Below are 12,762 nucleotides of genomic sequence, written 5' to 3'. Positions count from 1 at the left end.
TCTCCTGGGGACGTAGGGGACAGCAGACCCAGGGGACATAAAAGCCGGTGGCTGACATTCCAGTAGTGTTCATCTACATGGGCTTATCCTGGAGGCTGACGTCTTGATTGGATCGTTTGCACCAAGACCTATCGGCTTAGGGGCTGGGAAGCCTCAGCCCAAACAACTTACTTACTGGGTGGGAACACAGCGTCACCCATCAGCAGACTTCCTGAGCCACAGAAGCCTCTGGACACGGCCTTGACCACCAAAGGCCCAGGACCGAGCTGCACCCAGCAGTGGGCAGACATCTGCTCCTCCTGCCAGGAACCTGCATAAGCCTCTAGTCCTGCCTCATCCACCAGGGGGCAGGGACCAGAAATGAAATAACAATCCCAAAGCCTGTGGAAGGAATCTACAAACATAGGCCAGACCCTACACTGGGACCTGCTGGACCCTGGCTCTTGGGTCACAAGAGAGGCGTGCACTGCTGGGACGCACAGGACGTTTCCCACAGAGGGCCACCTCTCCAAGGTCAAGGAATGTAACTAGCGGCATGAGGCGGCAAAGGAATATCTCCTGGGCCAAGGCCCAAGACACAGTCCAAGAAGAAATGAGTGATGAGGGAGGAGCTAGGCAACTTATCTGAGAAAGTGTTGTTTACAGTGGTAATGGCGAGGATGTTCAGTGAACTCAAGATGAGCATAGATGCACAGAGTGAAGTTTTTAGCAAAGACTTGGAAAATATAAAGAATACTCAGAGTTGAAGAATAAAATTGCTGAAATGAGTAACACACTAGAAGGAAACAAGAATAGACTAAATGAGGCAGAAGAACGGATCAGTGAGCTAAAAGGCAGATTAGTGGGTCCATATAAATTTCGGAATTGTTCTAGGTCTGCAAACAATTTCATGAGTGTTTTACAGGGGTTGCATTGGCTCTGTGGCTTGCTTTGTGTAGTACAGCCATTTTGATAATGTGGCGTCTTCCAGTCCAGGAACATAGATCTCTTCCCATTTCTTTTTGTATCCTTTTCAGTTTCCTTTATCAGTGGTTTACACTTTTTGGAGTATAGGTAACCGCCTTGGTTAAGTTTTTTGTTGTTTTTGATGCAATGGAAATTTTTGTGTCTGTTGTTATAAAATTCTGGTTTTTGAAGTAAAAAGTGAATGAATGAAGGGCTGCAAAAGGCAACATACTCTTCATTCTTATGATGGGTGAGTTGTATTCCATTGCATACATACATGCTGAATCCTCTTTAACCATGCACGTCCATATCTTGGCAATTAATTATAAATAATGTTGCTGTTAATAGCAGAGTGTATATGTCTTTTTTTTGAATTTTACTGTTTGTTTTTCTCGGATATATGCCCAAGAGTGGAACTGCTCGGTCATATGGTGGTTCTATTTTTAGGTTATTGAGAAAACTTCATATTGTATTCCATAGTGGCGGCACTAATTTACATTCCCACCAATAGTGTACAAGGGTTGCCTTTTCTCCGCATCCTCGCCAACAGTCGTTATCTGTGTCCTTTCTGATGACGGCCATTCTGAGAGGTGTGACATGATCCTCATTGTCATTTTGATTTGCATTTCCCTGATATTATTAGTGACGTTGAGCAACTTTTTTTTTTTTTTAAGAATTTTACTCCATTGATTTTTAAAAAGAATTTTTATTTAGTTTTAAATTTACAGAAGTCTTGCAAAAAAAAAAAAAAAAGTACAAAGAGGCAAAGGCATCCCAAGAAAGCCACAGACCAGCATCCCTGATAAATATAGACACAAACATTCTCAGCAAATGTAATACCGAGCCAAATTCAGAAATATAGCAAAAGGATTACACCTTGTCCAAGTGGGGTTTACCCCCGGAATGCAAGTCAGTTTAACATAATAAAAATCATTGTAACATACCAATATCAATAGACTAAAACCCCCAAAACTCATAATCCTCTCAATATATATGGAAAAAGCATTTGACAAAAACCAATACTGTTTCATGACAAAAAAAAACACTCAACAAACTAGGAATAGGATAAAAATTCCCCCACCTGGATAAATGGGCTCTATGAACATCCCACAGCTAGGAGCATACCTAATGGTGAAACACTGTAAGCTGCCGCCTAAGGTCAGCAACAAAGTGAGCTTCCTTTTGTCACTCTTTTTCAATATCACACTGGTGGTTCTAACCAGGGCAATCATACAAGAAAAAGAATTAAAATGCAGCCCAATTGGAAAGGAAGAAGGAAACCTATCTCTGTTTGCAGAGGACATGATTGTATATATAAAGTCTAAGAAAGCTACTAAAAACTACTATAATTAATACTAATATTGAAGTATTTAGTTAAAACATATGTATTTAACTATAAAAATATAAGTAATTATAATTCAATAAGTTCAGGAAGTGTTCAGGATATAAAATCATTACACAAAAATCAAGTATATTTCTATATCCTTGCAATAAATAACCTGAAAATGGTACTAAGGAAACAAGTCTATTTATGATAGCATGAAAAAGAATAAAATACTTCCATGTACTTTTTTTCTTAATAGACTATTTCCTTAGAGCAGTTTCAGGTTCACAGCAGAATTGAGCAGAAAATACAGAGTCCCCACATAGCCCTCCCCACCCGCATGTATATACTCCCCTGCCCTGATGCTGAGCAACTTTTCATGTTCCTGTTGGCCACCTGCATTTCCTCTTTTAGAAAAATGTCTGTTCAATTCTTTTGTCCGCATTTTAAATGGGTTGGTTGCTTGGTTGCTTGCTTCTTAATTGAAGAACAGTTGATTTAAAATGTTGTATTAGTTTCTGGTGTACAGTGTGGACGGACATGGGGGGCATTATGCTAAGTGAAGTCAGTCAGACATAGACAAATACTATAAGGTATCACTTACATGTGGAATCTAAAAAAAAAAAAAATGCAACAAACTAGTGAATGTAACAGAAAAGAAGCAGTCTTACAAATGTAGAGAAGAAAGAGGATAGTGGTTACCAGTGGGAAGAGGGAGAGGGGAGGGGGAAGATGGAGGTGAAGGACTGAGACGTACAAACTATCAGGTATAAATAAAATAAGCTACAAGGATGTGTTGTACACCATGGGGACTATAGCCAATATTTCATAACTACTACAAATGGACTGTAACCTTTAAAAATTGTGAATTGCTATATTGGATACCTGGAACATATAATACTGTACATCAACTATAAGTCAATGTAAAAAATATGATATTGTAAAATACATAAATAAAATTTTAAAATGAAAAAAAGAAAGATATCCCACATTTATGAGTTAGATGACTTAATATTAAGATGGTAATACTTCCCAAATAGATCTACATCTTTAATTCAATCTGCATCAAAATAACAGCTGCATTTTTTTCAGAAGTTTGGCAGATCCTAAAATTCATATGGAAATGCAAAGGACCCAGAATATCTAAAAGTATCTTTCAACAGAAGAACAAAATCGGGAGGGTCCCACCTTACTACAAAGCTATAGTAATCAACGTAACAAGATAACTCAGGAGGGAAAATGAGTCTTTCAAACAAATAAATAGTGCTGGAACAGCTGGACAGCTGCAGCAGCAGAATGAGGCTGGACCCCCTCCTCACAGCAGACACCCCAAAGTAACTCCAGATAGCTCACAGGGCTAAATAAATGTCCTTGTTTAAAACTATACAATTCTTAGACGAATATTTAGGGGTAAATCCTTACAATCTTTGGTTGAGCAGTTTACAATACGACGACAACAGAAAAACTCATCAAAATTACAAACTTTTATGCTTCAGAAGATACCATCAAGAAAGGGAAAAGACAGTTCTACGCAAGGAAAGAATATTTGCAAGTCCTATATCTGATAGGGGACTTGTATCTAAAATATAGAAAGAACTCATATAACTCAAATTAAAAAATAACAAAGTTTAAAAAATGAGATCTGAATAGACATTTCTCCAAAGAAGATACACAAATGGCCAAAAAGCACCGAAAAAGATGCTCAACATCTTTAGCCATCGTGTAAATGCAAATCTTTACAAAACTTTATATCTATTAGTGTTAGTTTCATTGGCTAGTGTCAAAAAAGGAAAGAAAGAAAAAGAAAAATAACATGTTGGCAACAAGAACGTGGGGTGATTTGAACCCTTATACATCGCTGCTTTGCTGCTGTGAAACGTTACTTGGGACAGCTGCGTTGGAAAACAGCTCGGACGTTCCTCAAAAAAACATGGGACCCACCAACTCCACTCCTAGGTATGCATCCAGGAGAAATGAAAACGTGTGTCCACACAAAACCTTTCACATGAATGTTCATAACAACCCTATTCCTAACAGCCAGAATGTAGAAATGACCCAAATGTCTATCAACTGCTGAATGGGTAAGTAACATGTGATATATGCATATGATAGATATTATTTTACATTTAATCCTGGGAAAGACATGATAAGCTTGGTTTCACGTAGTCAACAATCTTATGGTTATGGGGGAAAGAGGGGGTGGGAAGGGAGAAATTTGGACGTTTGACATTGGCAAATGTTAGCCATTATATATAAAAATAAGTAATAAAAACTTTCCTCTGTAGAGCACAGGGAACTATATTCAATCTCTTGTAATAATCTTTCATGAAAAAGATTATGAAAACGAATATATGTATGTATACGCATGACTGGGACATTGTGCTGTACACCAGAAACTGACTCATTGTAAAAAAAAACATTCACTTTACTGTCAGTGTGGATAATCAGGGGGTGGGGGTGATACTGAAAATGGAGAAAGGGAAGACATGAGGAGGCTGCTGTTATGTTCCAAAGATGCCTGCACTGAGGCAGCAGTAGGTGTGATGGGTAAGATGGGACAAATTTGGGAGACACTTAGAGTCAGAAATTAATGAGACACAGCAAGCAATGGAGGCGAAAAGGGAATGGGAGGACCACCGCGAGCACCTGCTAACGAGGACTCCACTCCGACAACGTCACCAGAGAGTAAAGGCGCCCAAACTGGACAAATACCAAAAGTTAATGAAACTTCAGAAACTCTCTACCAGAATAGGCTATAGGACCGGACTCCCTGCATTCAAATCCATCTTCTCTATTTCCCGTGTTGCCTTGGGCAAGTTACTCTGCATTTACAGGCCTCAGTTTCCCATCTATTCTGTGGAGATAACACCACCTTTTCACTGAGCTGTGAGGATTAGACAGGCAGTACATCAGTGCACATACTGACACACAGTCCAGATGCATGCGCGTGTTTCCTGGGTCTTGGCACTTCTGAAGTCCTTAACTAATGACTGCAGCAAGCTGATTTCTTTACTACGACTCCTAGCATCGGCATGGCACCCAGTGTTAACTGACGCAGCTTATACCCTGGGAAAGCCTGAGAGGAAGAAAAAGAGTCTCAAGGAGTGGCATGGTGAATTTGCTGGCCTACTCACCAAGAAATAGCCAGCACATGTCGACGACTGCATTGGAAACATAGATACATTCAGACTCAGGATCTGAAGGTTAGAGACTCAATACACCGACTCCATTTCCCTTGGAGAGACGCAGCCTCCTCCACATAATGTATGTGTTTACTGCGATGACTGCCTCTTGCGGAAACTGTCAGTATTCTGCACAACGGCCTCTGGAAGGATGAAGCAGAACACTAGGGAAGTAAAACATACAATTAAATAAAACTGAAGGAAATAGAAAGATGCGTTCTAAATCCCTAGAAGAGAGTTTTAGCATGCTTTCACATTTTTCTCCCTTTTCTGTTAGACTCATATTAAAGACACTTCTGCCCCTTTAATTGTCAAATGGCTTTTCAGCCTACAAATCATCTTTCTCCACAGAAGAGTCTTTTTAAAATTATAAGTAAAATATCCCAAATATTTTCTTTTGCCTACAGATGAGAACATTAGAACACTGACCTTTTACTCTCTTCTGTATAAGACTGAGTTGTGTCAACACAGTGCTCCCAGCTACAGCACTGAAAAAAAAAAAAAAAAAAAAACTTTAAAGACAGAGAAGAAGTGGCACGTGGAGCCTAAGCCACTGAGGTCCAACGAAGAGCTGTCACCTTCAGGGCCAGTTCCCTATGAACGAATCTCTACGTGAGTGTCAGGAGGGAAAAAAAGACATAGCAAAGTCAAAGTGTGATGCTATAAAGGAAAAACACGGTGGTATCAAAGTCAATACTGAGACTGAGAACTAAAAAATAGAATTATGTGGTACTTACTTCCAGAGTCTGACTACTGCTCCTACTCATAAAACATCTTTGTTCTACCAAAGGGGAAAAAAAAACCACTTTGCATATAAACAGATGCCATTAACTACATACATACATGTTTTACAAGATAAAGCAGAAGCACAAAAAGGGGAAAGCAGCTTACTTAGCCAGGATCACAAGGAAATGGCTTAGCAAAAACAAACAATGCTTTTACTGGGTTGATTCCAGAATACTGGCTATATTCCGTCCTCAAATTCTGATTTGAAGGGAAAAGCACCCCATTATCACAGGACTGTTTTTCACAATTAAGCACAGCTCTGACCACCTTCTAATGATAGCTTGCTTGCCTGTCTGTCTCCTGCCCTTCTGTCCAGTCCTCAGAGAGGCAGTTCTGCACCGTGACGAGAAACAGGGCAGATGCGCCCGGGTTCCAGCCTCAGCCCCACCACTTCCAAGCTCAGTAACTTCTGGACAAGTTACCTGTTTGAGGTTCTTGCCCCACACCTCTAAAACAGGATTGATAGCAACTACTCAATTGTGTTACGGTAAAACATCAATGAAACAATATATGTAAAGTACACTCTTCTTGTCTTGCCGCATAGAGTCGACAGTCTGTAAATAACATTAACTTTTGATTTCTTTAACACTTACCATTTGCTGATTGTACGGTACCACACTCTCCAATTGTATATTCCTTATAACAGCAATTTTTTTTTTTTTTTTTTTTTTTTTGCCTGTAGTAAAGGCTAACTGACCTTAGTGGGAGTATTTAGTACCAGGTAGAAGTACTTACTAGTCTGATGGTGGGACTGCAATGTATTTCCACTTTGGAAGACACTTTGGCAGTTTCTTACAAAAGTAAACATACTTTTATCATACAATTCATCAACTGACCTCAAAATTTACCCAGAGGAGCTGAAAACATGTCCATACAAAAACTTGCACACGGTGTTTACAGTAGCTTTATTCATATTTGCCAAAGCTTGCAAACAACTGAGATGTCTTTCAGTAAGTGAATGGGCAAATTGTGGTATATCCAGATAATGGAAAATTACTCAGTGCAAAAAAGAAATCAAGACATGAAAAGATACGGAAGAAACTTAAATGTGTGTTACAAAGTGAAAGACACCAACCTCTGAAAAGCTACATACTTACATGATTCCAACTCAATGACTTTCTGGAAAAGGCAAAACTATGAAGACAGTAGAAAGATCAGTGTTTGCCAGAGGTCACTGGGGAGTGAGGGATGATATGTGGAAAAGTGAAGCATTTTAGAATAGCGAAAATACTCTGCATGATACTGTAGTGATGAATACGTATCACTGAATATTTGTCTAAGCTTTCTGAGTGTACCACACCTGGAGTGAACCCTAAGGTAAACTGTGGACGTTGGGTGGTTATGATGCATCAAATTAGGTTTTTCTTGGTAAATAAAAAAAATTTACTATTTTGGTGAGTGATGTTGATAAGGGGGGAGACTCTACATGTTGGGGCAGGGTCATATGGGCAATCTCTGTACCTTCCTCTCATTCTTACAGTAAAGCTCTAATTTCTCAAAAAAAAAAAAAAAAAAAAAAGGAAAAGAAAAAGGGTCAGTGGTTGCCAGAGGTGAGCAGAGAGGGAGACACAAACGGGTAGAGAACAGAGAATTTTTAGGGCAGTGAAATTACTCTGTATAATACTGTCATGGTAGATAAATGTCATTATACATTTTTCAAAAGCCATAGAAGGGACACTATCAGGAGTGAACCCTAATGCTAAGCATGCGTTTTAAGCGATGTTGTATCATGTAGCTTCATCGGTTCTAACAAATGTACCACCCTGGAGTGGGATTTCAAGTGGGGAGGTTTTGTACATGTGGAGTAGGGAGTATACAGGAAATCTCCATGCCTTGCATTCAATTTTACTGTGAACTTGAAACTGCTCTAAAAAACAAATACTTTTTAAAACTGTAGTATTAAGTATAACAGTTTCCTGTGTTGAGTTTTTCCAGTGAATTACTGAACCCATACAGGCAGTGGGAGACCCTGAGAGCAGACTGGAGAGTGGCTTAAGTACCCCGACACTTTTACCTGGTGTCTGAGGTGAAGTCTGTCTTGCAGAGGATTGTACCCTTGACCTGTGAAGTGTGGCCTAATTACAAGCAGTCTGTTTCAGAAGTGACAGACTCAAACAAGACAAAACAAAAGGCGAAGAAACCGAGCACGGACACTTCAAATCACTTCCCGAAGTTTGTCTTTTTTTCAGTTTCTCCTGACATTTTATCTGTCATTGACCTTCTGTTTCAGAGCATCATTACAAATTTCTGATAGTGAAACAATGAGAATTTTATACCCCAATTTTTAAGATTTTCAATAAATAATTCCCTTCTTTTTCAGTTAAAAAACACCAAGGCAATAGGAGATCATGGAAACTTAAATTATTTTTCAGAAACAATGTGAATCTAATTGGCCACCAGTCTCTCTGAGGAGTAACCAATTCCCTACACTCTTACCATTTTATACAGGGAACGGGAACCCAGCTTGTTTCCCTCATTTTTGGTACCTAATACCATCTAAGTGGTGTTTAAAGTGTTTTCTTTCTATTCAATAAATCTTTTTTAAGTTTTAACGATTTATTTCTTAATTGAAATACAGTTGATTTACAATTGTATTAGTTTTAGACGTACAGCATAGTAATTCAACATTTTCATAGCATTATATTCCATTTAAAGTTATTACAAAATAATGGCTGTATTTCCCTGTGCTGTACAATGTATCACTGTTGTTTATCTATTTTATACATAGTAGTTTGTATCTACTATGTATAAAATTAATCAATCTTTCCGAGAACTTCAGTAGTATACTCAACTCCAAAAAAATAATTTAAATTTATTATATTGGTATAACCATATTGCCCCTTTTATATGTAAGGCAAACTAAAACAACTTTATAAATCATTGAAAGTGGTAAAATTAAAACAAATATGTAAATTAAATGCAAACTATAAATAAAGAAAATTCAAGTTTACAAAATTAATTTGGTTACAGAGTCAGTTCTTTCATTGACGAGGTTTGTTTCAGACCCTCTGCTGCTCTCCAGGGATAAAATGGTGAGCTTAAGCATCCATGCCGTATGATGTCTTAGAGCTCACATTTTACTGGGGTGGAACAGTCCGTAATCAACAATTATAGGAACTGTCTAATTATAAACTTTGATAAATATTGTGAAGAGAAAATACATTGTATCATAACACACCATAATAGGGACTTGACTGAGGAAACAGGTTTGCTACTACAGCTAAAAGATGTATCAAGTAAATCATACATAGAGAATTTAGGAAGATTATTATGACAAGGATGTGTACAGTCATGTTTGAGCACTAGAAGGAAGGTTGCTATTGGTGATAAAGATTTGTGCCTTGATAGGAATGAGGCTGGAGGAGAAGTTCAAGATCAGGCTCATAAGGGCATGAGAGACCATCTTCAGTTTCCTGGTGTTTATCTTTAAAGCACTGAAAAGCTATTGAGGGTTCTTTACTGTGGGATCATGTAAAGATTTTTCTGTTTTGTAAAAATCACTCTTTCTGGAGTGTGAAGACCAGCCTGCAGGTGAAAGGGAGAATCAATGTAGACAGTGTAGGAGGTTACTGAGGTCGACCAGTTGAAGCAGAGAGCCACACCACCAGCATGTGTTGACAGTGATATGAAAGATGGAAAGGAACAAGTGAGAAGTACTTCAGAAATAAGAGACAGTCCTCAGTGACTGAATCTTCCTAAGGGGGCAATTCACCCCAAACAGTGAGAAAAATGGAACTGGTTTTGATGACACGTAATAGTTTTGAGTTCAGCTTTCCCATAAGTAATATAGTGTGTGACTGCCTAATTCTCTCACATTTTTCTTTATTCAATTTAGTCAAAAGATAATTGAATGTTACAACACAATAAATTGCCTTCCTTAGTATAAAGGCATCATTCACCTATAATTTTACTCGCATACTTCCTTTAGTCATCCTGAATATAGTACATTGCTACAATTGTGCTTCACTGCGGACCAAAAGCACAAAGGCATATTGGAGTGACTGTAATCACATGACAATATATTAAGAACTATAATTGTAACAGAAACATACACAAAAACCCATAGATTACATTTGCATGGCTGTTTGAGAACTACTGCCTGGTGGTGCTTCCTTATTCTTGACTGGTGTCTGGCTGAATGAAAGATTTCTGTCATTCCAATTATTAAATCATTTAGAAAAATTTTTACTATCTTTTTTTTCTACTAAACAGTCAAGAATGAGCAAAAGTAGCAAATATAGGTAAGTGAAAAAGTTTAAGAAATACCGTAGAAATGATACCTGTTTTCTAGTCTCAGGATCCTTTGGGGATGGCAATTTAAGACTTTATTCAGCTTCTGCTCTAATGTTCATTTCTAAAAATCAGGCTTCTACATTGCCTTTCCCTCTCCAACCTCCTCCCTTCAGAGGGAAGGCCAGGGGGCCTCATTTCCCCAAAGTCTCTTCTGCTTAACCTGAAGAGGTTCCTGCAAAGCACAGGTAAAATAGATTTTTAAAAATCAACTGTATATTTGGACAAAATGTAAAATAAATTAAATTATATATATATATATATATACACACACACACACACATATATATATATATACACACACACATATAATTTATTTCATAGAATAACCTACACATGTACATCTTATGTATTTTCTTCACTCTGAGCTGTAACATAAAATGAGTGGAGAGTGATTTCAGTTTTTTAAATACTGCCTTTAAGCTATATTTTTTTCATTCCTTATGCCAATAAGTAAATAGTATTTCTATTTAACTTTTGTAAGAAATAAAATTACGTCTATATGTTTTTGATAGAATGATCTATGTGTGCACACCTTTTTTCAAAAAAACAACCCTGGATTATAAAATAAAATCAGTGAAAAAAGTAATTTCATTTTTTTAAAAGCTCTGCTTTTCAGCAATACCCTTTTTTCATTTCTTGCTCTAAGGAACAAAATATGCAGCTTCCAGCCTCTACAAAAGGCTACATATTTTCGGAAGCTTTTTTAAGCTATGTATACCAATAAATAAATAAATAGCATAAACAAAGATTTATCAAATTACATGCTCTGAAAAGTCTATGCATGGACTCAAGGTCATAAGGATATCTATGAGGGCAAGGGTTCCTTTTTGAAACAGGCTGAATCTAATATCTCCTTGAAGTATACTGTCTCTTTTGAGGATGAAAATCTTAAAAGATCTCAGATACATTAGTGAAGAAAGGTCATATATTTTATTAAAAATCAATATTACTTATTTCACAAAATAAATATAGTCTGAGTCCATTTAGAGACCTGCCAGGATCCTCCAAAATCATATTACAGAATTTTACATCTCCCTGGAGTGTGGGACACTGAGTGGGAGATAAGTCATGACGTGCTGAATTCCCATTCAGCTCTCAGACCACACACTGACTGCGTGCCTGGCAGTGTGCCCGACCATGGGGTATCAGGCAATAAACACCATGGGTTCCTGACCTTGAATACACTGAACAGTTTTGAAAAGTTAATGTGATTTACTCATGGTATGATTTGGAACGGAAGCTGGTCCCAAACATGTTAGGTATTGACCACAGAGGCTCCCACACTGTGGGAGCTGTGCCAGGCTATAGAAGGCAATAAAATCTGGCATCTGGTATATTCTCTAACCTGTAATTTCTAAAGTTTTTAAAAAATTTTGTAACTATTTCAGTAAGGTCCATAAAGCGGGAAAAAAATGGAAAATGTTGACTTAATAGTGAGATTTCTTTTATGATATGCTTGGTTCTAGATACAGAAATGGCATTTTTGCAGTATTTAAGAACCTGGGACAGAATCTTGCAGATTTCTATATAGTCTAGTAACATAATAAAGGATTAGATATTATTTGTACTGCTCAAGATTTTCTGCAGTAGAAATATGTCAGGGTTTAGATCTTTGCAGTAGAATGGCAATGATGAATACATGTGTGTCAGGACAAATACTGACAGGGACTGTCCTTTTGTATTTTATTATCATGTTTAGGGTGAATCAGCCATTCTCTTGTTAAGCAGGAATTATCCTGCCTGTACGCTGGGCCTTGCGTAACTAGGCCCTTAAAAATGCTACAAAAGCACCGAGGGGAAAAAAAAAATGGCCGTGAGACGTTAATTTTTCCTTTATTCCAGTACTGCATGGTAACAGTGAAAAAACAACTTCCCTTTAGTTAGTCCATTCATAATCCAACTATAGCTTCAAATTTTATGTTATGTGGACAAACAAGAAAATTCATGAAGACAAGTTCTTTTTAACTTAATAACTGTTACTATAGAAGGGAATTATTTAAAGATTGACTTTAATATATTTCCTATAGAGTTGTTGACATTTTGATATACTAAACAGGTACAAAATATGGACTTGCTATTGGGTGCTAGCCAGCTTATAGGCAGTGCTTGATAAATTGTTCTGAATATCCTGCAATGTCTTGAAGGGGTAAATACTTCTTGTTTATACAAGGGGTAAAGTAAACCAAAAATCTTGATGAGTTAGACTAAAACCTGACCGTGGTTCAACTAAAC

The 12,762-nt window shown here is 37.6% G+C and overlaps 1 long non-coding RNA gene across 1 annotated transcript; it reads right to left on the bottom strand.

Annotated features, from left to right (window-relative positions):
- Positions 1-5,361: 5,361 nt before the first annotated feature.
- LOC116663113 lies at positions 5,362-10,622 on the bottom strand. The gene is made up of 3 exons (XR_004319165.1): positions 10,518-10,622; positions 5,881-5,939; positions 5,362-5,615 (listed from the first exon to the last, which is right to left on the bottom strand). It is a non-coding gene; the product is annotated as an uncharacterized LOC116663113 (long non-coding RNA).
- Between the last annotated feature and the right edge of the window lie 2,140 nt (positions 10,623-12,762).

This window comes from Camelus ferus, chromosome 4 (genome assembly GCF_009834535.1).
Source record: "Camelus ferus isolate YT-003-E chromosome 4, BCGSAC_Cfer_1.0, whole genome shotgun sequence".
Classification (NCBI taxonomy): domain Eukaryota; kingdom Metazoa; phylum Chordata; class Mammalia; order Artiodactyla; family Camelidae; genus Camelus; species Camelus ferus.
The sequence above is the reverse complement of the archived record's forward strand: the minus strand, read 5'-3'. Positions and strand labels throughout refer to the sequence as shown.